This window comes from Aquarana catesbeiana, linkage group LG02 (assembly GCF_042186555.1).
Source record: "Aquarana catesbeiana isolate 2022-GZ linkage group LG02, ASM4218655v1, whole genome shotgun sequence".
NCBI lineage: Eukaryota > Metazoa > Chordata > Amphibia > Anura > Ranidae > Aquarana > Aquarana catesbeiana.
In genome coordinates, this window is record NC_133325.1 from 584,520,802 (window position 1) to 584,548,235 (window position 27,434).

Consider the following 27,434-nt stretch of genomic DNA (forward strand, 5'->3'; position numbering starts at 1 on the left):
TGCCTTCTTGCCCCTTGTCATCAGAGAGGGAGTTAACCCTTCTTCTACCTAGTGTGAGCTCTGGGGGTCACTTTTCTAAGGGTCATCTCCCTCTCTACTATTTTTCTTGTCTATTGCAGACCACTTTTTCATAGTTGCATGTCTTATTTCCTGAGCGGTCTAATGTATCTGTTTTTCTTGACCAGGTAGTTGCTGGTGTGATCCCTCAGGTGTGCCTCAGACCCTGTGTGGCAGGTAGATAGAAACACTGGAGGGCCCTGTGCCTTCCTGAATCATCAGCCGGTGGAACACAAAGTATGTCTTGGCAATTTCATGGGAGCTATCCTGCTGGGGATAGGTTCCCCTTCTTTGACTAAACCACAGGCTCTTGAGAAAGGTTCTTTCAATGCCTTCCCTTGTTCTGCCCTTATTCATGCAAATGCTCTTAGTTGTAATGCTAAAATTTCTGTTCCTTGCTGTTGATACTTCACTGGATCTGGGGGAAATCCTTCAGCAGGATCCTTCTGATGTGCCATAGTGGCACCTCTTTTGTGTGCAAGAGAAGATGTACTAGCTTCATCCTCAGTTCTAGCTGGTGGCTTAGGTCTAATTTCCACTTCCTGTCTACCTTGCTTCCCATGAACTCTACCGCTTTAATCACATTGACTTTCTGGGCTCCAGCCCCAGCTGACTCAGGAGTCACTTCACACTCCTTGTGAGCTGTTGTCTTTTTGCTGATACAGATTTTTCCCTGGTAATTCTTGCCTAGTGAGAATGGTTGGCTGGGCAGTTTTCATCCCTTTGATCCTAGAGGATAAGGGTTGTAAAGGCCTTGATCCTTCCTATGAAGACTGGCTGGTCTTTTTTCTCCTAGTTTCCTTCTTGGGACCTGTTCCTTCTAGGGGTTGCCCCCAATTTTGATTGACTATATCAGATTGTGGATCTTCTTCTTCCCCTTATGGAAATTGGTTATGATTTCAGCTTCATTTTTTTTTGGTAGGTTAGGTTGATCACCTTCTCGCTGGTTCAGGTTTGGTGTTCCCTTCTATGTGGAGTAATTTCCTCTGGTGGTGACCTGTCTATCTAGTTCATAAGCATCAGGTAGAATTTTTGTGCCTCCATCTGTGTCGGCAGCTTCCCCCGTCTGGTAGGGGGCTCGGCCTCACCTGGTGAACATGTAGGTGTAGGTCCTTCAGGTGACTCTTGGACTGTAGGCAGTGTCCAGTTCTCTTTTTTGGACCTGTTAGTGGTTGTTGCTGTGTTTACCACCCCTCTGCTGGACCGCTTATAAACACCTCAACAGTATCTCAATTCTGGTGCTCCTCAATGAATGAGAAAGTAAAAAGGGTTTTTGTACTCACCATATAATCCTTTTCTTGGGAGTCCATTGGGAGACACGGGTTCCACCCCTCTGTGTTTATGTTCATGCTCTTGGTACTGCTTGCTACAGATTAAGGGATGCTAGGGTGAGCATACAATTTTTTGTTGGCCAGTCTCCAATCTTCCTAGGTAACAGGAAAACCAAACAGTTTCCAAACTCCTGAGTGCCTAAATGGACCCCAAGAAAAGGATTTTATGGTGAGTACAAAAATCCTATTTCTTTCCAAAGGATTTTCCTTGAAGGTATTGTTAACTGGAGCCACTGATTTAAGTTAGCATTTTATCCTTTTTTTTTAACATATTTATTTTTGTGCTCAGATTATTGTATCTGGCAGACAAGTTCAGGCAATACACTCTTTATAAAAATCTGTTCAAAGTTTGAGAAATATGGAATTATTGGCCCACACATGCCAACCACAAACTTGTATGGGAATCAAGGAGAGCTTGAAATACCACAAATCGGCAATTATACCTTGTCAGCCTGGAGAGCAGCTTTAAAAAACAATGGTTTTTCACAGGAGATTATTAGTACGCTGTAACCAAGATTAAAGCTAAAGTCTTGACATGCATACAGGGAGAAAAGCCTATCTGCATAGTAGTTGCATTTTTATTCAAACATTGCTATTCTGCAACAGTCCATCTTCTTCCTTTCATCAGTAATCTCCACCTGAACTAAAATACCTGTTTAATGGACTACTATGGACCAACAAATATATAAGCCTTTCTGTAATAAAAATTCTAACAACCTATGTCCCCATAAAGTTTATTTGTGCAAAATAAATATATATTAAAAAAAACATAATTAAGGTAAATGTAGCAGACTGCTAAATACTTCAAAGCTGGATACCTATATATGTATATTCATCTGTAGCAACACATAATGTAATGTAAATTATATGATAAATAGAAGCCACTCGTAAGATCAAGTACACTGTATTCTGTATATTTCCCTAGTAGTCACCAAACAATAGAAAGAGATATGAGACACAGTTCCCATGATAAACCTGCAAAGTTGTAAGAAATCTGTGTTGTTAAGGGGGAATATAAAGGTAACATTTCCTTATAAAAGTAGGGGAACCTGAACAATGGAATAATATTCTAAAAATGCTCTCCTTTCTACTACTAAGAGACTTCCATAATTATTCATTCTGCATAGGACTGACAAGATATCTCAAAGGCTGTGCAGAACTGGTCACAGGGATTTCCCCTTGTGCCCCAGATGCACTAGGGACACAGTTTACAGGATGTTATGGCCAAAACTATTCTGGTATTCGCAGGATTTTTATGGATGTTATTAACTATATCTTTAGTATGCATATTATTAATAACCCTTTAACTCCCATTCTTAGGCTCTTTGAGGGACCAGATGACAATCATCAATCTTAGTGATTAGCCAACTTCCTGGCAAGGATATAGTTGTTGTCCTTGACCCCTGCTGTTGAATTGTGGGTAAAAGAGGCCAATGCCTAAGCCTACTTATCAACAGCTGGGCTGTCCCCACAAATTTGAGAAGATGTGGTTAGTGTGGTTAAATACACCTGAAGTGGCACTGACAGTTATAATCCTCAATTAATTGCCTAGAATGTGCTATTCCTCCTTATTAGTAAATAGTGTTGGGTACTGCTTTATAATGCTTTAATCAGTGTATTAAGATTAAGACTCAAGAAGAGTTTTTATCTTAATTTTTTTGGACATATCCCATAGAGGTCCCTGGGTGACTGCTGAAAATTATTTACTGTAACAAACATTCCACAATTACCGAAATTGTGTTTTTAACTGTTGCAAAGGATGCAAAGTAGTCGTGTGTATAACCCTTCTGATCCCTGCCCCCCCCCTCCCCCCGTATTTGTGACCTTTTACAAGGCTAGGTGGGGATTTACTAAAACTGAAGCTTGCAAAGTCCACTGTAGATCTGCATTGAAACCAATCAGCTTCCAAGTTTTATTGTCAAACAGGCTGAAGTTAGAAGGCGATTGGCTGCTATGCACAGTTGCACTAGATTCTGAGTGCTCCAAATTTAGTAAATCTCTCTGTAAGTGTCATATACCAAGATTCTACCGCTTGTTTTTGTACATACAGTATCTGTATGTGTATAAAGTATTATACAGTAAAAGCCTTCGTTTGAGAGTAACTTGGTTTGAGAGTGTTTTGCAAGACAAGAATTTTTTTTAATCAATTTTGACTTGATATACAAGCGATGTCTTGATATACAAGTAGCATCATATTACAACTGAGTATAAAAGAGAGGAGAGGCGCCTCTAAGTGTAGCAATATGGTTACATTTAATGAAGGTACAACATTTAGTAAGTCACATGGTTGATGATTAAAAGAGGCACGTCTAAGTATGCAGGCACGCTGCTCTGCGCCAGCGGTTCAAGCCTTGCTTTCAGATCGCTCTACTGCAGGGTAGTCTTCACGGTCACGATTGCAGACTGACAGCGGTGAGAAATAGTGGTGCAGGGATGGGCTATGGACAGCTTTACCCCAGATGCTTGCATACTTAGATGTGTCTCTTTTAACCTCCCTGGCGGTATGATTATTTCATATTTTTGATGCTGAAAGCGGTACCATTATTTTGCATGGAAATTTGGCGTTTTATATTGTAGGCCTGTAATTCTTAGGAATAACTCACTTAAATCAGTCCAAACCAGTATGATTGTCTAGTATACATCTGGGGTATGATAAAGTTTGAAACACAAAATCTTATATTATTATATATTAAATAACTATAAATAATTATACCAAATAATAATATAATAATAATAAAAAATATTCAATAATGTAATTAAATCAAAAACACTAAAATTTGCTCAGTTGCAGAATTGTCGCTGTCATTACTTTCAGTGTTTGTTGATGGATCTCCCCACAAATAATATCGCTCAATTCTGTGATTCTTATTATCGCTATTTTCTAGCTGATCTAAAACCCCTTTTGATGTAAAGGGACGGTTTTGGTTGCTATGGACAATCTCCAGTTTCCAGGCAGAAAGAACAGTTTTTATAATATAAAACTGCATGCAAGACACTGGAGGAACCACTAGGGACAAATGGGAGGTGAAATAATTACATACAGTAATGTAATCTGTAAGATTACAGTATACTGTATGTATTGTGTGTGTTCCACTTTTTGTACTTGGTGCCTTTCTCCGTCCCCGTGCGTCGCAACGCTCGCAGGGAATGGAGCTCGTCTCCGTGATGAATCGAGCGGAGGATAAGCCACTCACACTGCAGGGAGACATCGCAGGATCCAGGGGACAAGTTAAGTAAGCTCTTCCTGGATCCTGCGATGCGATCCCGAGTCTGGCTCGGGGTTACCGCTTTTGGTTCTGAAATTCCACCCCGAACCAGACTCGGGAATACCGTCAGGGAGGTTAATCATCAACCAAGTGAGTTGCTAAATGTTGTACCTTCATAAAATGTAATCATATTGCTACACTTAGAGGCGCCTCTCTTCTTTTTTATACTCTTTAGCTCCTGCTGGATTTTGCTTCTAATCCCCTTGTGGAGGCTTCCATTTGTGGATGGACATTTTATGGTTACACAACCTGGTCACATTGCTATAATCTTTTTTAAATGGACTATAAACTGAAGGACTTACGAATAAATGATTGTGGAACGAATCATTTGAGTTTCCATTATTTCTTATGGGAAAATTTGCTTTGATATATGAGGGCTTTGGATTACAAGCATGTTTCTGGAGCTAATTATGCACACAAGCCAAGGTTTTACTGTAATTCCCATAATAAAAGATGTATTAAAAAAAGGGATGGGGGCATTCCAAAGGAACCTTGAAGAACCAATCCAGCAGTTGATCAAACAGATATTTTGGTTTGCGTGTAGTTAGTCATTTTGCCTGGGGCTTCAGACCAGTGAGGTGGTAGAATGAGCCATTCACTTTATTCACTGATTCTGGAACACACCTGCTGGTGATTCTTCCTTCTTACTGTATCTCTTACACAGAAAGCCCACTGTAAACATTTTCAGCACCAAGATATTTCTTACTGCCACCAATCAGATTCCAGGCTACCTTGAGAGTTTAAATGTGATTAGGATGCAGGAAGCAGAAGGAGAGCATGATATGCAGTATAGTTTTTTGGGAGAACAGTCCTATTGTAAATCCTCTGAATGCAATGGATTTCTAAAAATACAGAACAAATTATAGGGACGTACTAAACTGCATATTGGGATGATGGGATGATTGGATTATTGGCTGCAATACTGAGAACTCTCACTAGATGTCAGTGTACCATATACACATATATATGGTAATGACTCTGTTGTTTCTCAAAATATGTTATTCTTTACTGCAGTGCTTGATACAATGTTGCAAGAAGCAGTTGCTAATGTTTAACTCTTCACTTGCTGATATATATGCAGCTGTACAACAGTTGCTGATATATATGCAGCTGTACAACAGGATACAGAAGTAATATAAAAATTACATTTGACCTGTTTTTGATGGGAATATGGGTAGAATTATTATTGCTCATGGGGATTATTGGAGGAATATCATGTTAACACCCGACAATGAACACATTTAATTAACAATAATAATATGCATGTACTTTTTCTACATAGGGATTATGGGTGGAATATTTTAGTTAGACATACATAGGAATATATTAAACCTATTTCTGATATAAATATGTATATAATTATTTTTCTACATGTGGATTATTGGTGGAATATTGTTTATAAATATACATAGCAACATATTAAACCCATTTCTGATGAGAAAATGCATATAATTATTTTTCTACATGGGGATTATTGGTGGAATATTGTTTAAAAATATACATAGCAACATATTAAACCCATTTCTGATGAGAATATGCATATAATTATATTTCTACACGTGGATTATTGGTGGAATATTGTTTATAAATATACATAGCAACATATTAAACCCATTTCTAAAGAGAATATGCATATAATTATTTTTCTACATGGGGATTATTGGTGGAATATTGTTTAAAAATATACATAGCAACATATTAAACCCATTTCTAATGAGAATATGCATATAATTATGATTCTACATGGGGATTATTGGTGGAATATTGCTTATAAATATAGATAGCAACATATTTAACCCATTTATGATATGAAGATGCATGTAATTATTTTTCTACATGTGGATTATTGGTGGAATATTGTTTATAAATATACATAGCAACATATTAAACTCATTTCTGATGAGAAAATGCATATAATTATTTTTCTACATGGGGATTATTGGTGGAATATTGTTTAAAAATATACATAGCAACATATTAAACCCATTTCTGATGAGAAAATGCATATAATTATTTTTCTACATGGGGATTATTGGTGGAATATTGTTTATAAATATACATAGCAACATATTAAACCCATTTCTAAAGAGAATATGCATATAATTATTTTTCTACATGGGGATTATTGGTGGAATATTGTTTAAAAATATACATAGCAATATATTAAACCCATTTCTAATGAGAATATGCATATAATTATGATTCTACATGGGGATTATTGGTGGAATATTGCTTATAAATATAGATAGCAACATATTTAACCCATTTATGATATGAAGATGCATGTAATTATTTTTCTACATGGGGATTATTGGTGGAATATTGTTTAAAAATATACATAGCAACATATTAAACTCATTTCTAATGAGAATATGCATATAATTTTTCTACATCAGGATTATTGGTGGAATATTGTTTAAAAATATACATAGCAACATATTAAACCCATTTCCAATGAGAATATGCATATAATTATATTTCTACATGGGGATTATTGGTGGAATATTGTTTATAAATATACATAGCAACATATTAAACCCATTTCTGATGACAATATGCATATAATAATTTTTCTACATGGGGATTATTGGTGGAATATTGTTCATAAATTTACATAGCAACATATTAAACCCATTTCTGATGAGAAAATGCATATAATTATTTTTCTACATGGAGATTATTGGTGGAATATTGTTTATAAATATACATAGCAACATATTAAACCCATTTATGATATGAATATGCATGTAATTATTTTTCTACATGGGGATTATTGGTGGAATATTGTTTATAAATATACATAGCGTGTATACTTATAAACAATATTCCACCAATAATCTCCATGTAGAAAAATAATTATATGCATATTCTCATGGGAAATGGGTTTAATATGTTGCTATGTATATTTATAAGCAATATTCCACCAATAATCCACATGTAGAAATATAATTATATGCATATTCTCATGGGAAATGGGTTTAATATGTTTCTATGTATATTTTTAAACAATATTCCACCAATAATCTCCATGTAGAAATATAATTATATGCATATTCTCATTGGAAATGGGTTTAATATGTTACTATGTATATTTTTAAACCATATTCCACCAATAATCCCCATGTAGAAAAATAATTATATGCATATTCTCTTTAGAAATGGGTTTAATATGTTGCTATGTATATTTATAAACAATATTCCACCAATAATCCCCATGTAGAAAAATAATTACATGCATCTTCATATCATAAATGGGTTAAATATGTTGCTATCTATATTTATAAGCAATATTCCACCAATAATCCCCATGTAGAATTATAATTATATGCATATTCTCATTAGAAATGGGTTTAATATGTTGCTATGTAAATTTATGAACAATATTCCACCAATAATCCCCATGTAGAAATATAATTAAACGCATTTCTGATGAGAATATGCATATAATATGTTGCTATGTATACTTATAAACAATATTCCACCAATAATCTCCATGTAGAAAAATAATTATATGCATTTTCTCATCAGAAATGGGTTTAATATGTTGCTATGTATATTTATAAGCAATATTCCACCAATAATCCCAATGTAGAATTATAATTATATGCATATTCTCTTTAGAAATGGGTTTAATATGTTGCTATGTATATTTATAAACAATATTCCACCAATAATCCACATGTAGAAATATAATTATATGCATATTCTCATTGGAAATGGGTTTAATATGTTGCTATGTATATTTTTAAACAATATTCCACCAATAATCCATATGTAGAAAAATAATTATATGCATATTCTCATCAGAAATGGGTTTAATATTTTGCTATGTATATTTATAAACAATATTCCACCAATAATCTCCATGTAGAAATATAATTATATGCATTTTCTCATCAGAAATGGGTTTAATATTTTGCTATGTATATTTATAAACAATATTCCACCAATAATCTCCATGTAGAAATATAATTATATGCATTTTCTCATCAGAAATGGGTTTAATATGCTGCTATGTATATTTATAAACAATATTTCACCAATAATCCCTATGTAGAAAAATAATTATATGCATATTTATATCAGAAATAGGATTAATATATTCCTATGTATGTCTAACTACAATATTCCACCCATAATACCTATGTAAAAAAAGTATATGCATATTATTATTGTTAATTAAATATGTTCATTGTCGGGTGTTAACATGATATTCCTCCAATAATCCCCATGAGCAATAATAATTCTACCCATATTCCCATCAAAAACAGGTCAAATGTAATTTTTATATTACTTCTGTATCCTCTTGTACAGCTGCATTTATATCAGCAACTGTTGTACAGCTGCATATATATCAGCAAGTGAAGAGTTAAACATTAGCAACTGCTTCTTGCAACATTGTATCAAGCACTGCAGTAAAGAATAACATATTTTGAGAAACAACAGAGTCATTACCATATATATGTGTATATGGTACACTGACATCTAGTGAGAGTTCTCAGTATTGCAGCCAATAATCCAATCATCCCATCATCCCAATATGCAGTTTAGTACGTCCCCAAATTATATCTAAACAGATGTTTTTTGTTTTGTTTTAGTAAGAAATGAAAAGAATTACTTGAACCAGTGGCGGAACTATCAGGGTTGCAAAGGTCGGGGGCAGCATATAGAAGAACCAATCCCCCCCATTTTCGTACTTCAGCCTTTCAGCGGCTGCAAGAGGAAAATGAAGGGGGTCATTTCCTCTATATGCCGCCCTTCCTATCCACCTTCTGCTGTGATGGGGCTATTGTGCTCTCTACTGGCCCCCTCTCATCCCCCCGCAGCACCACCAGGTTCCCCTTCCCCTCTCCCGCCAGCTGCTGCAGCGGATGTCAAGCAAGTCTTGTTTTTCAAAAAAAAGCTCTCCAGCAGAATGTATTCATTTACCTGGATGCAACAAAGCACTTCACAATGGCAGGGGTGATCAACTTTTATTTATGAATGCTTATATTGTACCCAAATAAAATTTGTGTCCTTTTTTCCCACAAATAGAGCTTTGTTTTGGTGGTATTTGATCACCTGAGGTTTTTATTTTTTGTGCTATAAACAAAAAAGTAACTGACAATTGTGAAAAAATAAATATTATCTATCTATCTATCTATCTATCTATCTATCTATCTATCTATCTATCTATCTATCTATCTATCTATCTATCTATCTATCTATCTATCTATCTATCTATCTATCTATCTATATAGATAATATATAACAATAACAATATTTTTTTACTTTCTGCTATAAAACATATCCAATAAAAAAAATGTAAAAAATCTAATTTCTTCATCAATTTAGGCCTAAATGTATTCTGCTACATATTTTTGGTAAAAAAAAATCCCAATAAGTGTATATTGATTGGTTTGCGCAAAAGTTATGGCGTCCAAAAACTGTGGGATATGTTTATGGAATTTTCATTTATTTATTCTTTTTACTAGTAATGAAGGCAATCAGCGACTTCTAGCAGGCCTATGATATTGCAGCCATCATGCGTTACTGTGTACTGTGTATGCTGCTTTTACTAAGCAATGTGCTGTTTTTTTCTTCCTTGCAGGAAAAAAAAACAAAAAACAGCACATTACTGCTGTCAGAAGCAGTGGCGGTTGGTGCTCAATTTTCTTGAGCCACCGGCACCCACTGATTGGTTCGTGCTGCAGGCAATCGCAGCATAGCCGAGGCAGCACGGGCACATTTGCTATCCTGGCGCGCGGATCACGTGCTAGGTATATGATACATTTTTGTTTTTAGGTTTAATATCACTTTAAGGTAAACTGAGTGAACACCAACTTTAGCCCAGCTGCAGTTTGTTCATTGTGTATGTCACTGGTTTCATCAGCTGTCTCAAGTTGCTGTTTAAAAATGGCATAGAAGATTAAGAAAAATCTGGAAAGTACAGTATTTTAAAATGATCCCTGTACTGTGGTGTTTAAACGCCAAATTAAAGTAAACCTGACTTGCTGTGAAAGTTATAAAGTCAACATAGAAAGTTAAAAGCGCGCCTCCTAAATGTCCTTCTGAGCTGGAGCACTGCCAGCACCTCTCCAGCACTCTCCATAAGTCATTAAGACATCAGTGAACTGTATAAGGGGATACAGAAGGGAACGTGCCAAATTGCTGAAGGCTGCAAACACATACTAAGAACTCCAGGTTCACAGGCTCCTGGCACACTCAAAAGGACATAAAAGAAAAAAGGATGTGTAAGCACCTTTCAGTACCTGTTTTAAAATTATTTTGTTGGCTTTATAACTTACATAGCAGGCAAGTTTACTTTAAATATAGATACCAGTGAGTAAACAGTAAGTGGCTGTGTGCCAAGACGATAACAGTTTTGTTTTTATTAGTTAGATAGTGGTCAAAGGTCCCTGAGCTTCCAGCAACAATTATATAAAATTGTGCAAGTTAAAGTATAGTTAAAACATTTTTCTTTGTCATCCATTAAGGGATACCGGTAACTATCATCACTGCCACCTACAGGATGTTTCTTGCTAGTGTCCTAAAGGGATGGACATCTTTTTCTTTAGCTCTGCTCAGGAAAAATCTACCCTATGCTTTTTTTTTTTATTCATTTTTCTCTTCAATCAAGACTCCTCTCTACATCATTGTTAGAGCTGATCTCAATGTTTTCAGCTATCTGAAGCAACCTATCCTCAGCTTGGCTTTCGGAGTACCATGACCAGACCCTGCTGGATTGGACATGGCAAGGCTAGCCTGGAAATGAACTCCTGACACTGGTTTCCATGTAAAGCACATTTCATACCCTGTTCTGGTAACAATTTTGCCATGGGGAGCTTTCCAGGTCCAGAATTGTTGGCATTGCCTCAGGGCTTTCCCTGTCTCTGAGGAAAAAAACCCGCTGCTCCAGGTGTATGCATAGCTCCCAACTGTCCCTGATTTGGAACAAAGTCCCTCTGTCCCTCTTTCTTCCTCATTTGTCCCTTATTTTGGTCTGATCTATATATAGTTGTATACAAAATGCACTTTTTATCATTTAAAAAGTGTTTCCCAGAACTAAACCTTTCAGCCTATTTCTAAATGTCTGCATTTGTAAATTTCAAAAAGCCAGTATAAAGGAATAGTAGTGGTAGTGGGTTCAACTAATCGGTGTGGCAGGGTGTGTGTCCTATGCCTACATACTTTTGCTAATAGGTGTCCCTCGTTCCCATCTCAAAAAGTTGGGAGGTATGTGTATGTAATGAGCCTGAATGGAACCTGACCAGAAGTGCCAGTCCCGGCCTGCCTCCGTGGAAATACTTGAAGATAAGAAGAAAAGGCCACACATCCAGAGGTTCCAGTTGCCTTTATTGAATCACTGTAATGACACCAGGGACACCAGCAAACAGTCACATAGACAAGTTTCACATATACATCTTGTGCTTAATATTTCCTTATATTTCCCTGCCTCTGAAGACTCTCTCTGTGAGTGGGTTGATCAGCCTGAGTACCAGGACTTACCTCATCGTTTAGATCACTGGACACCTTCAAAATTCCCCACCGTGTGTACTTTGGAAGGGGTTAATCGCTTCTTGGCCTTTTGGCTAAAATCAAGTGTAGCATCTGTTCTTATCAGTGTCTAGTAGGGGTGCTCCACCGTCATTCCAGTGTTTTGGTAGGAATGGCTGGCTGTAAAGTATCCCTGCTGGTATGATGGGGGCTCTAGTACCGCCTGGAACAGAAACCGGGGTGCCCACAGGCAGTTGGGGTATGGGAGTAATTCCCCCCGGAAAACTGGAATTGCCCAATTCCTCCTGATTTGAATGGGTCTACCTTGTGTGGCCATGGGCTGGGAAGGCAGGGAGTCTTTGGTGTCTTTGCCCCCTGGGAGTGGTTGCCCCAAGAGTGCTCTTAGTAACACTTGGGTGTGGGACCCCACTGTGGGAACAGGCACATGGTCACGGCATCAAATACTTTTTCTGCACTTCGCCTCTATGGGTTAGGCCTTTTGGCTAAGTCTCAGGGCCTTGCCAGTGCACAATTGCACTACCACTATTTACTTAATTTATTTTCTCTCCCTCATGTTTGTCACTTTTCATGTTTGTGTGTGTTTTTTTACTGGATGAAGGGTGTGAGGCTTCGGGCTTACCCTGAAGTCTAGGGGGAGGATGTGTGGCCACCAGGTTCCTTCCTCCTCTGAACTGGGGGGGCCTCTCTTCGGGGGAGCCTCTCTACCTGTACTCGGTGGTCTGCTTTGGCTGGCCATGAGGAGAGGGGTCAGCCAGGCCTTTTGGCTAGGTGGACCAAATTTAAAACCTTGTCCCTGTCAGAAGCCTTGCACCCCAGGGGTTTAGGGTATGTTCCTACCTCTTTGAGGGGTGGACAAAAGCACAAAAGTAAAAATTGCACTTTTTTTGTGTATGTTTTCACATGCACCTTTTTTTGTACACTTAATGGTTTTAGTTTTTAGATAGAAAAAAAAGTGCTAACATCATCCCCTGGGTAGATTGTTACTCATGCTCTCACTTTCCCACCATTTAGCATCCAGGAAGCATCCCTTGGCCGCTACTGCTTTGCAAAGAGCCATGTGGAACTCTAAGCTTCGATCCATTCCTGCCGCCAGTCTGCAGTGACTTCTGGCCATCTGATCCTAACCAACTGACAGATGTCTGGGGCTTTAAGAGTACCTTAGGCCTTGCCTTATACCCTAAACCTATTTGTATCACTGCTACATGTCTTTTTCTAGACATGTTCTCTAGTTTGACCTTAGCTCACACTCCACTAATATTTCCTTCCACAAGCAGGGTAGAACTAATGTAAACTGGACTCCTGTTACCCTATGACTATGGGATTTACCTTGTCATCAAAATCCTCCTTAATTTGCCTTATTGACCAGTATCTCCACTATTGTCATATCAGACTTTGTGGCTAAATTCACCCATGCTACTACACCTTGCCCTGCGGAGACTATTGCTGATCTGCCCACAACCTTTAGAGGCAGCTGGCGCATCATTTGCAGTGGCCATTTGTGATTCTGGTTCTGGGTTACTTCAGTCTCTCCCTGATGAGAGTATCTTGGACAAATTGCAGTCTTCTGCTATTGTCCCAGATATAGGGCCCTTGAGGACAACATTGGTTTTTTTGTGTGGATTTTGTGTCATCAGAATGTTGCATTGGAAGCTTTTCATTGGCCTGCAGACTATTCAAAATAGAAAGTTCTGTGGTAGGGGAATTTACTGCTCCCTTGAACTCATGTCCCATTCCCTTGGTCATGAAATTGCCGGTCTCTCAGCTGTTGCAGGAGAATTGTGTGCTATGTTTCATCCTCCCTGAGGCACCCCCTTTCCCCCTGTATGTTTTCAGACTACCTCAGACCTTTCCTCTGCTGTTGTGGATTGAATTTCTAAGCAGACTAAACTGCCTGGCCCTGAGGAACAATTAGTTCTCTACCTGGTGAATCAGTTTTTTGGGATAGATGAAGATTTCTCTTCCCGCCTTCTTTAAGGTCCTGTCTTCAAGAGAACCTTTGACTCCTGATCAACATTCTAGAGTCCCCTATCCCTGTATAGGTCTTTTAATAAACAGCATAGAATAACATCACAATGCAGGTGTACCTCTACCACCGATAAGGAACTGGTGATCTTGATTCGGAAAGAAAAGTAGCTTGAATCCATACCTGGACACAAGCTTCTATTCTAGACATGCCTGCTATGTTTACATCAGTTTCGGCTTCAGGGGGCAAGTTTTTCCCAACTGGCTGCTTCTGGATATGGGGGAGTGGTCCAGGTATCTGGATATGTTTCTGATCCTGTGTTGCAGGTGGAAGTTGTTGATCCATCTTTGGCCAGCATATGTCTTCCAATAGGAGCACCTGTTCTGCTGACCATCACTGGGAAGGTAAATCTTCCTATGAGACATAGACAGCAAAAAACTGACAGAGGTTTTAACCATTCCCTACGTTATTGAAATCCTGGTTTAAAAACATTTAAAGTGTGCTGATGTCACAGTAGTTCTAGACCATAACTTTTTAAAGAGAGGCTAAGGTACACATTGTCCAGCATGCCTCAGCCCTAATTGTGGAACCTCAATCATAGCATACATATGAATAGTGGGGAAAAAACAGCAGAGCAAAATAAATAAATAAATGTATAACTAGGGGAAGAAAAAGAGGAAGGAGTTCTAAAGGAGTAACAATAAGAGCTAACTAGTTACTTGAGGGTAATAAAGGGTTAAATACGACCAACTTTTAAACTACATTTGCAGTCTTCCTTCGTACAGGACCTCCTAATTCACAGAGGAGGACTGGGCCAATTGACAGCCTTGCCCTGTAGATTATGGGTTCTGCTACTAATTGGACAGACTGCTACTTGCCCAGGGATTCAGTGTGCATATTTAAAAACTGGTAATGTATTCTCATTGTCTTCCGGGGACCTTTGACCACTGCCTTCTTGAACTCTAAAGCAACGGGTCATATTGGCCGTGGTTAGCTTTTCCGCAGTGGGATATTCCTGACTGCCTCCACTCCCCCCCCCCCCTTCAGGCCTCTTTTCTTCCTTTTCTCTCCTTCTCTATCTTTCGCCTCTCTAATATATTGTGATAACCTGCCTCACCTTTGTGCACACATTGGGCCCTCATCAATGGCTCTGACTTAATGTCACTGTTGTGAGCAATTGCCACCTCTCATTTTGCTATGATTACTTGTACATTTTGACTTACAAGGCTAATGAGCCTTTTTGTATTGTTATATTTGCTATATTTGAGATAACTTGCATGATATGATAAGGTCTTTTATTATGCCTTTTGTAAATTTAATAAAAACATTGAACTATAAAAAGAAAATAGTACTGTAAGGGTAAAATGGAAAATATGTAACTAATTGTGTCCTTTTTAAGTGTTAGGACAGCCAGACTGCTGACCTTGGGTTCCCCATTTCAACCCTGACATGTTGGGGGTGGGGGAGGTTTGGAGCATCTCATGGCCGCAAAGAAATATGAGAAAAATATTTTCCTTATTTTCAGTGGTTAATCTGTGGCAAATACAACCAGTTGTATTTATTGCATTACGCTCTTTATGCATTCTAGTATGAATAAGCAGATGCAGTCCGCTGTCTCCACTACAGCAGAAATGCAGGGGGAGAGGATGTCATGAGGAACAGAGTTCCTCTATGGTTTCCTGAGTCAATAGGGCAGCAATCTGATTCAATGATGGCCACCCATGTGACTCTGGTGGCCATCTTAGGTGTGGCAGAGACTGTCAGTTTGGCTGGAACCTACTTTTTCACATTATTGAAAATTGTAAGTGTGCCCAGCTGGGTACCTGTCCCACCAGTTTTTTGTAAATTGTTGCTGCATTACTTCAATATAAGTTTTCTATTGCAACTGGCTGTGTGAATTATTGCCGCTGAACCCCACCTACATATGCATCCTGTAGGTGATCCTACAAAAAAGAAGGGGGAGAATGGGCTTCCCTGATCCGACTAAGTATCATAAGGAAACCCACCTGACCAGATTGCCTAAATGGTGTACCCAAACTGACTATAAACCATGAGTTAAACTTGAGCAGGCTCTGTTTGATTTTCCTTAAGCTGGCCTCCCATTGCTTTACCATCCATGGATCCCCTAACAACTAATAAACATGCGCTTGTTGCGGCAACCATACAGACCGTTCACACAGTGTTGCGCAATACATTATTCTCATCACCACCTTGTCTCACTTCTATTCCAGATTCTAAAGAATTCGGACACACCAGAAAACAGTGATTTGACATATAGGGATTGGTTTAGTAACAGTGGAGAGTACAAAATCTGGAGCAGCTCTGCATAGAAACCAATCAGCTTCCAGGTTTTTGTTAAAGCAGTCAAAAAATTAAAAGTCAGCAGCTACACATACTGTAGCTGCTGAATTTTCATATTAGGACACTTTCCTGTCCTGGAATCCAGCAATGTCAGCACCCCTGCTGATGTTTTCATCGGCTCTCAGGTGCTGCCACCGCCATTTGTAGTAAGGGAAACTCACAGTGAAGCCTTTCGGTTTCACAGCCGGTTCCCTACTGCATATGGTCAAAGCGCGCTGAGCTTTCTGAATGGCCTGGTGGCGAGGGAAGGAGGAGGGGGGCCGCTTTAACTGAACAAGCTGAAGTTAGAAGCTGATTGGCTACCATGCACAGCTGCACCAGCTTTTGCACTCTCCAGTTTTAGTAAATTAACCCCATAGTGTACAATGTACATGAAACTAATGACTGTCATTTCTCTAAGTTTACATATGAGGTTCTCTCATAAGTATTCAAAGTAGAGTAGAGAAAAGATGATAAAGGAATGAAAGAAACAAAAATATGTGTGTGTATGTGTGTGTGGGGGGGGGGGACATCTACTACACCTCCATCTTCTCTTCAAGCTCAGAGCTTGTGGCACTAGGTGCATGTGGGGCAAGAGCCCAGTGTGTGTTGTTGTACTGGGATGCTAAGGGAGTTTGATCGTTGTAAAAAAAATCAAGGTGTCCATATTTGCCAGTATTTCTCATCCTAGTCCTTTAGGGCCAAAGTGAGTTGCTCCATCCGTTGCATCCCTGAGATCCTAGTAAACCATTGTGCGATAGTAGGTGGTGAAGTTTGTTTCCACCTCATTGGTTGGAGGTGCTGGGCCAGCACAGAGATTAATTAGACACTCCCAGAAGAGGAAGGGCTATGATGTGCAGGGAAGGAGGGGTCAGTGCTAGAGAACTGTGTGCCATGGGAAGATGAAGTATTACTTGCGCTAGAGAACTGACTCTTCTGGTGAAGTCAAAATCTTTTTTAGCTAGTTTAAAGGCACATTACAAGTGAATAAAAATAATTAATGGAAAGAGAAAACCTTGCAAGCGAGCATGTAAAATGCTTGCTTTTTTTCTTTGTCTTTGCCTACAATTTTTTAAGTTAGTGACCCCTTTAGAGTGATGATGCGTCACCTAATCATTCAGATTTGTTGCATATCTTGTGTAAAACATTGATAAAATAGCAGGATTGTCAGCCTTGGTTTGTCAGTTGCTGGCCATATTCTAACAATATGGAGTTCCCGGGCAATTATGCAACTGTGTGCATGGTCTGCCACTTTTCTGTTGAACAAATGTGTGTCAAAACATTTGCTTGCTGACAAAACCAATTTAAAATTATTCATACCAAAGTTAAGCAATTGGATTTATGGTGTGTTTGAAGTCTGAAACAACCCAAAGAAAGCCTTAGAAGACCTTAGATGTGTATTACAAATAATGCGTTTCAATGAAACATCATGTAAATGTTTTGTACAATGAGTATTATACATTTTTTTATTTTATTGGATTTGTATAAATATTTAACCCCTTCCCGCCGACCGAACGCACATATGCATACTCGGCTTTCCGGGGTTATACCGGGATGATGCCTGCAGCTGCAGGCATCATCCCGGTACCGTTGTTTACAGCGGGCGATCGGCTACCCGTGTATAACAACCGATGCGGCTAAAAGCCGCTCGGCTGTTATACCGGAGGAGCGGGAGGGGACATCCCCCCCCTCCCGCCGCCTCCCGCCGCTGTTACCGGGCCTCCCGTGCGATCGGGAGACCCGGTGTCCATTCGACTGCCTTCGGCGGCTGGGGGCAGGCTGGAACGAAGCTGCGAGTGGCTTCGTTCCAGCCTTCTTGTTGTAAATGCAGAAGCGACGTCATGACGTCACTTCCCGTTTACTCGGCTGCCAATGGCGCCGAATTTAAAAAAGTACACAGTATTCAGAATCGCCGTTTTCAGCGATCTGAATACTTTGAAGTGTAAAGGAGGGATGGGGGGTCTTTTAGACCCCCCATCCCTCCATAAAGAGTACCTGTCACCACATATTACTGTCACAAGGGATGTTTACATTGCTTGTGACAGCAATAAAAGTAAAAAAAAAAAAAAAAAAAAATTTTAAACACAATTTATAAAGTACAAAAATAAATAAATTAAAAAAAAAAAAAAAAAAATTTTAAAGTGCCCCTGTCCCCGCGAGCTCGCGCAGCGAAGAAAACGCATACGGAAGTCGCGCCCGCATATGTAAACGGTGTTCAAACCACACATGTGAGGTATCGCCGCGATCATCAGAGTGAGAGCAACAATTCTAGCCCTAGACCTCCTCTGTAGCTCAAACCTGGTAACCGTAAAAATTTTTTAAATCGTCGCCTATGGAAATTCAAAGGTACCGTAGTTCGTCGCCATTCCACGAGTGCGTGCAATTATAAAGGGTGACATGTTTGGTATCTATTTACTCGGCGTAACATCATCTTTCACATTATACAAAAAAATTGGGGTATCTTTACTGTTTGGATTTTTTAAAATTCATGAAAGTGTCACTTTTCCAAAAATTTGCGTTTAAAACACCGCTGCACAAATACCGTGTGATAAAAAATATTGCAACAATCGCCATTTTATTCTCTAGATTCTCTGCTAAAAAATATATATATAATGTTTGGGGGTTCTAAGTCATTTTCTAGCAAAAAATACGGATTTTAACTTGTAAACACCAAATTTCAAAAATAGGCTTAGTCATGAAAGGGATAAGCAAGTTTACTTAAAGTGGAAGTCCACCCTAACACTAAAATCTCCACATTTGTCCACGATCTAACCCTAGTCTATCTAACCCCGTAAAGTAGAAATCGCTTTTCTGAAGCTGCTTCGTTCCAGTCTCCAGCTGCAGAAGCTCTGCAGAGGACACAGCCAGCAACAGCTGTGAATTTAATCGGAAGTGACTTCACCCATAGAGTTACTATGGGGCTTCCGTTGGCGGCTGCCTCCTCTGCACCCGCCTCCACAGGAAACCGCCGCTGACAGCTCAGCGTGGGACCAGACTGGCTTCAGAAAAGGTATGTATAGCAATTTTTTCTTTATAAGGCTAGATAGGTTAGTCTTAAATCGTGGATGCCTGTAGATTGAGGCTGGGTTCACACTGATGCGAACTGGATGCGTTTGGCCGCATCCAGTTCGCATGACAGGAGAGTGTGCCCGGCTCTCAATGGAGCCAGTTTACACAGCTCCGGGTCGGCCGCGGTCCAAATTGTAGAAGGGTCCTGAATGAATGAATGAATGAATGAATGATTTGTAAAGCGCAGCAAATGCGAACTGAATCGCCTCAAGGCGCTAAGTGCATCTTCTGGTCCTTTTCAGGTGCGAACTCAGCTAAAAAGTCAGACCTGATTCCCACCTGAGACGGTGAACAGACACGCACCGAACCCCCTTCTGTTAGCCGGGGCCGCAGCTAGTGTGAACCCAGCCTCAAAGATTTTAGTGTTAGGGTGGACTTCCACTTTAAGAGTCTGCATGATTAAAGCTAGCCATACATGGCCAATTGATCTAATGGTCATTGGTGGTGAAATATGTCATTGTAGGGACATTTCATTTTAGTAGAACTAGTATATATTAGTATATAACTAGTATATCATTTTTAGTTTGATCTGTTTTAGTAGTGCAGCTGCAGATTATTACATATTTCCAACACCATTACGTAAGTAATACCTACGTTTATCATGTGAGACATGACCATATTTGTTGCCCCAGTAGAAGTCTGATGACGAAACGCGCGTAGGGCGGGACTTACGGACATTTTGCAGCATCTCCAGTCTAATGAACACAGGCTGTTCATGACAGGACCAACACTTTCTTTTATGTTTGCTTTTTGCCTTGCAAATGTGAGTACATTACTTTATCATCTATAATAAAGTTTATCAATTCGGTTTTACACTATGGGCATCCCTCCTTTCTTTTATATGTAAATTCGAAAAACAAAATTTAAAAGCACAGACCGGGGACATCCAGGAGTGCTACACAGTAGCCAGTACTGTGACTGCCTGTACCCCTGCAGGGGGAAGTGAGTCCGGTGAGTGCAAGCAGTAAAAGAGCACGCTGTTGAAGCACCATTATCTAGCCAGCACCTGGACAAGAAGTTTCCCATATCAATTTGTTCCCAAAGAGGGGTTCCTCTCAGAACCACTCTAAAGACTTTTGCAATTAATGGAACTTTTCTTATCCAAAAACACTGGTTTTGAAGCACATAAGTCACTTTTTGTATAACTCAGCACAAGTCACTTTATTGTACAATCCAGCACAAGTCACTTTTTTGTAAAACCCAGTACAAGTCACTTTGATTGCAATATCAGCACTATTTGCACGTTGTTATTTCTTATATAGATAATGAAATATAAGACTGTGGCACTTTATTTTGGAATTTCACCCATATTATAATGAGGTAGAACTATGCATTAGAGTGATAATAGAACCTGTAACCTTGTATTAACAAATAATCATAGATTTTGATCCAAATCATCCACGGATTTAATTTTGAAACACATTTTAAAAAGAAATCATTATTATTTATTTTTGGTATATACAGGTATTTATTTATGTTTTTTTGCTAATTTTTATCATATATACACATTATTTAAGATCCACAGAAATTAAGTAATCACGTTAAGCACCAAATAGGGTAATTGATCACCATAAAATATTTTATCCCAAAAGAGCAGCGCCATATCTACTTTTACTTTCCACATGACCATATTTGTGTTCAGAGGAAATAAAGCATGATGTGAAGATATTATTTTTTGCTGGGATGTATTCTGATACATATAGTTATGGCACGTGAATATAAATGAGAATAAAGATTGCATGTTCCATAGAGATATGAGGCGATACATGGGGGAAAATGGAGCTGTACATAATATGACTCATTCTGTAGGATCACTGGTTCAGGGAGCAACAGTCATGACGAAAATGGAAACTGCAAAAACAGCAGCAGTGAATCACTGTACACCATACTTGAACTCAAACCCTGCTTATAATTTTCAGTTTGATCTGTTTTAGTAGTGCAGCTGCAGATTATTACATATTTCCAACACCAAGTACCATGTAATGAAATGCTGAAAAGCTGGATAAAACACCTTCTGGGAATGAGGCTGTTCCAGAATGTGTCAAAATGTTTACAGCTATGATCTGAAGGGGACTTGCACCCAGTTGTCTAAATACCTGACCCTGTAGGATTAGCATGTATTTAACCACTTGCAAACTGCCCACAGCCTTTTCACTGTGGCAGGGTGGCCCCATGTACATGTATGTGATGCAGCATTTCCGGGTAGGGGGCGAGTGTCCCCTGCCTTATCTGTGCTGTCATTGGATAAAGCACAAGTCATTTAGCAAGTCCCAGGCAGTGATTTATGGCTGGGACCTGCTGATTGGCTTAGGGAATCACAGTACAGAGCCCTGTGTTTACTAAATACACAGGGCTCTGTACACGGAGCAGCGATGTGGCTATGTTTTCTCCTTGCAAAGCAAAAGTGAAAAAACAACCACATCTCTTAGTAAAAGCTGCACACATTACACATTGTTAGGCACGCAGTTAACCATTTGATTGCCCCTAGATATTAATCCCTTCCCAGCCAGTGTCTTAGTATAGTGGCAGTTTATGGTATTATCACTTATCACTGTATTAGTGTCACTGGTGATGTCAGTGTCAGTTAAACAGTTCCCACTCAGTGTCAGTTAGTGTCAGATTGTCCGCCACTATAAGTTGCTGATCACCGCCATCAGTAGGATAAGGGGAAAAAAAAAATTCAGTATATATACTATAGTTTGTAGATGCTTTAACATTCATGCAAACCAATCAATATACACTTATTTGTTTTTTTTTCTTTTTACCAAAGATTTGTAGCAGAATACATTTTGGCCTAAATTTATGAAGCAATGGTAACCTACAATGCAATTTGGCATGTGTGGTTGATCCAAAAGAGTGGCTGATCAGAATTAATACAGACAAAACATAAATGTGTTATTCTGTAGGTAGTTATTCTGTGGTTAGTTGCTTACCCATATAATTTTTAAGTGTCTAAAGTGAAATCAACAATGTAAAATATTGGAGCTTTCCAGTGCTTAGATGTGGTGCCCCTGTTATTGCTTTTGCAGGTTTTTTTCCTCCTTTATTTACACCTGGTAATTCTGCAAGTAATACACTCCCTTTTTTAGGGTGGCTATGCTCATTCCTCTATTGCAGGGATATGCAATTAGCAGACCTCCAGCTGTTGCAAAACTACAAGTCCCATCATGCCTCTGCCTCTGGGTGTCATGCTTGTGGCTGTCAGAGTCTTGCTATGCCTCATGGGACTTGTAGTTCTGCAACAGCTGGAGGTCTACTAATTGCACATCCCTGCTCTACTGTATCCATGGAGGGAGTTTATTGGCTGGAGCCAGGGGTTTGGAAACTGTTAGTAGTTAGGCAAATATATAAAAGAAAACTTTACTGGGCAATATATACAGTACAGTGCTACAACCAAAAACATAAATGTATTTTATTGGGATTTCATGTGATAGACCAACACAAAGTGGCACATATTTGTGAAGTGGAAGGAAAATGATAAATGGTTTTCAATTTTTTTTTACAAATAAATATCTGAAAAGTGTGGCGTGCATTGATCATTGCCTTCAGAAGTCACCTAATTAGTAAATAGAGTCCACCTGTGTTTAATTTAATCCCTGTATAAATACAGCTGTTCTGTGAAGCCCTCAGAGGATTCTTAGAGAACCTTAATGAGCAAACAGCGTCATGAAGGCCAAGGAACACACCAGACAGGTCAAGGATAAAGTTGTGGAGAAGTATAAAGCAGGGTTAGGTTATAAAAAATATCCCAAGTTTTGAACATCTCATTGAGCACTGTTCAATCCATCACCCGAAAATGGAAAGAGTATGGCACAACTGCAAACCTACCAAGACATGGCCGTCCACCTAATCTGACAGGCCGGGAAAGGAGAGCATTAATCAGAGAAGCAGCCAAGAGGCCCATGGTAACACTGGAGGAGCTGCAGAGATCCACAGCTCAGGTGGGAGAATCTGTCCACAGGACAACTATTAGTCGTGCACTCCACAAATCTGACCTTTATGGAAGAGTGGCAAGAAGAAAGCCATTGTTGAAAGAAAGCCATAACAAGTCCCGTTTGCAGTTTGCGAGGAGCCATGTGGGGGACACAATAAAAATGTGAAAGAAGGTGCTCTGGTCAGATGAGAGCAAAATTGTGTGTGTCGGAAAACTAACACTACACACCACTCTGAACACACTGTCCCCACTGTGAAGCATGGTGGTGGCATCATCATGTTGTGGGGATGCTTTTCTTCAGCTGGGACAGGAAAGCTGGTCAGAGTTGATGGGAAGATGGATGGAGCCAAATACAGGGCAATCTTAGAAGAAAACATATTAGAGTCTGCAAAAGACTTGAGACTGGGGCGAAGGTTCTTCTTCTAACAGGGCAACGACCCTAAACATACAGCCAGAGCTACAATGGAATGGTTTAGATCAGGGGTAGGCAACATTAAAGTGGTGGAGATCTACCTGAACAAGACGGGAGAAGTCAAATATCACTGGGCACAGTGTCGCCTCCTCACACCTGATTTAAACCTCTAATTGCAGTACTACCGTGTCGCAAACATGTGCATTGCACGGCAATCATGGGTTTAAATCAGGTGGTGAGAAGGCAATATATCGCCTCCTCACCACCTATCAACACACACTTGGATCGCTTTTCAGAGGAGCAGCACTTGAATGAGCCCTTAGTTGCATTCAGCAGTGGTACCTTAGGGCTCATTCACACATAAAGTTGGGGGTGGTAAAACAGCAGGATATAATAGAAGTCTATGGCTAAGTGCTGCAAACCCGTAGGAAAGCTGCAGGTACACTGCACTACACCAACGGTGTGGGTAAACCACAGCACATCAGTGTGAAAGCAGCCCTATACTATTGTGCCCAGTGTATTGCTTCACACTGACCTAAAGATCTTTACTTTCCTGCTACTAGCACCACTCTGGAGACAGCTACCTGACATAAGAGGTGGAGTGCAGTTGGTATCACTCCTCATGGGACAGGAGCCAGCACTACAGAGGAGGCATCGGCTTATGTGGCTCTTGCTCCCTTCTACAGCTCTAACTTTAAAAGTAGTTCCTCTGCATTGCACTCTGTTTGATGCTTTGCAAGCCCAGACCAAGATTTATCAGTCACCTGTCTGCAATCTACTGGTAAATTGCTATGTACTGTTTGCTGACCACTGGTTTAGATGAAAGCATATTCATGTGTTAGAATGGCCCAGTCAAAGTCCAGAGCTGTGGCAAGACTTAAACATTGCTGTTCTGACGCTCTCTACATCCAATCTGACAGAGCTTGAGCTATTTTGCAAAGATGAATGGGCAAACATTTCATTCTCTAGAAGTGCAAAGCTGGTAGAGACATCCCCAAAAAGACTTGCAGCTGTAATTGCAGTGAAAGGTTGTTCAACAAATTATTGACTCAGAGGGGCTCAATACAAATGCATATCACACGTTTTACATATTTATTTTAAAAAATGTTGAAAACCATTTATCATTTTCCTTCCACTTCACAATTATGTGCCACTTTGCGTTGGTCTATCACATAAAATCCCAATAAAATACATTTATGTTTTTGATTGTAACGTGACAAAATGTGGAAAATTTCAAGGGGAGTGAATACTTTTTCAAGGCACTGTATTTGGTTGTTCGGAATATATTTTTGCAAAAAAACATTGACAGTTTAATACTACTTTTGTGGTAATGTTAGCAGCGGTTCACTGCTAAAATTTTCCTTCCATATTAGAGTCTACTACTGGGGCTTTCAATGTGGTGCCAAGTCATTATTTTTAAATATGAAAGAATCCTAAAAAAGGTTCTTTAGCAAAAATGGTTGAAAGGACTCAATATACAGTCAGGTCCAAAAATATTGGGACATCAGCACAATTCTAATCTTTTTGGCTCTATACACCACCACAATGGATTTATAATGAAACGAACAAGATGTACTTTAACTGCAGACTTTCAGCTTTAATTTGAGGGTATTTACATCCAAATCAGGTGAACGGTGTAGGAATTACAACAGTTTGTATATGTGCCTCCCACTTTTTAAGGGGCCAAAAGTAATGGGACAATTGGCTGATCAGCTGTTCCATGGCCAGGTGTGTGTTATTCCCTCATTATCCCATTTACAAGGAGCAGATAAAAGGTCCAGAGTTCATTTCAAGTGTGCTATTTGCTTTTGGAATCTGTTGCTGTCAACTCTCAATATGAGATCCAAAGACCTGTCACTATCAGTGAAGCAAGCCATCATTAGGCTGAAAAAACAAAACAAACCCATCAGAGAGATAGCAAAAACATTAGGTGTGGCCAAATCAACTTAAAAAGAAAGAATGCACCAGTGAGCTCAGCAACACCAAAAGACCTGGAAGACCACGGAAAACAACTGTGGTGGATGACCGAAGAATTCTTTCCCTGGTGAAGAAAACACCCTTCACAACAGTTGGCCAGATCAAGAACACTCTCCAGGAGGTAGATGTATGTGTGTCAAAGTCAACAATCAAGAGAAGACTTCACCAGAGTGAATACAGAGGGTTCACCACAAGATGTAAACCATTGGTGAGCCTCAAAAACAGGAAGGCCAGATTAGAGTTTGCCAAACAACATCTAAAAATAGCCAACATCCTATGGACAGATGAGACCAAGATCAACTTGTACCAGAGTGATGGGAAGAGAAGAGTATGGAGAAGGAAAGGAACTGCTCATGATCCAAAGCATACCACCTCATCAGTGAAGCATGATGATGGTAGTGTCATGGCGTGGGCATGTATGGCTGCCAATGGAACTGGTTCTCTTGTATTTATTGATGATGTGAATGCTGACAAAAGCAGCAGGATGAATTCTGAAGTGTTTCGGGCAATATTATCTGCTCATATTCAGCAAAATGCTTCAGAACTCATTGGACGGCGCTTCACAGTGCAGATGGACAATGACCCGAAGCATACTGCGAAAGCAACCAAAGAGTTTCTTTAAGGGAAAGAAGTGGAATGTTATGCAATGGCCATGTCAATCACCTGACCTGAATCCGATTGAGCATGTATTTCACTTACTGAAGACAAAACTGAAGGGAAAATGCCCCAAGAACAAGCAGGAACTGAAGACAGTTGCAGTTGAGGCCTGGCAGAGCATCACCAGGGATGAAACCCAGCGTCTGGTGATTTCTATGCGTTCCATACTTCAGGCTGTAATTGACTGCAAAGGATTTGCAACCAAGTATTAAAAAGTGAACGTTTGATGGATGACTGTTAATCTGTCCCATTACTTTTGGTCCCTTAAAAAGTGGGAGGCACATATACAAACTGTTGTAATTCCTACACCATTCACTTGATTTGGATGTAAATACCATCAAATTAAAGCTCAAAGTCTGTAGTTAAAGCACATCTTGTTTGTTTCATTTCAAATCCATTGTGGTGGTGTATAGAGCCAAAAAGATTAGAATTGTGTCGATGTCCCAATATTTATGGACCTGACTGTAATAGCGATGAAGCCTAAAAATTAGAAAAGCAACACGTGTCAAGTAAAAACCCAATATTTGAAGAGGTTTATGAACACTTTTGCAAAAGCCTTCAATTGACTCCCGTCAGAAATATTCCATATGGAGTTTTCCGCTGAAACCTCCAGCGAGCAGTGAAAAAAATCTGGAAGATATTAAATTGGGACTTCATCATCCCCACATAAAACCACACCAGCGTCTTTTACAGGCATAAGTGAAAGGACTTTACAGGATGATTTGAAGCGTTTAATAAAAGAGTTCTATGCTGGCCATGATTTTACATCAGATGTCTTGAATTAAGGGCTAACCAAAAGTGAGGGAAAGCAACAGGGAAAATGAGGAGAAATGCAAGCTAGAGTGATCAGGTTTAGAGGTAAATGAAAAACATTGTTTAAAAGCAAATGCAGAGGTATAAAAGGCACAGGAGAGTTAAATGCAAACGTCAC

At 39.4% G+C, this 27,434-nt stretch overlaps 1 pseudogene; it reads left to right on the forward strand.

Moving 5' to 3' along the window:
* Positions 1-12,205: 12,205 nt before the first annotated feature.
* Positions 12,206-12,326, forward strand: LOC141130838 (U2 spliceosomal RNA; annotated as a pseudogene).
* Positions 12,327-27,434: the final 15,108 nt, after the last annotated feature.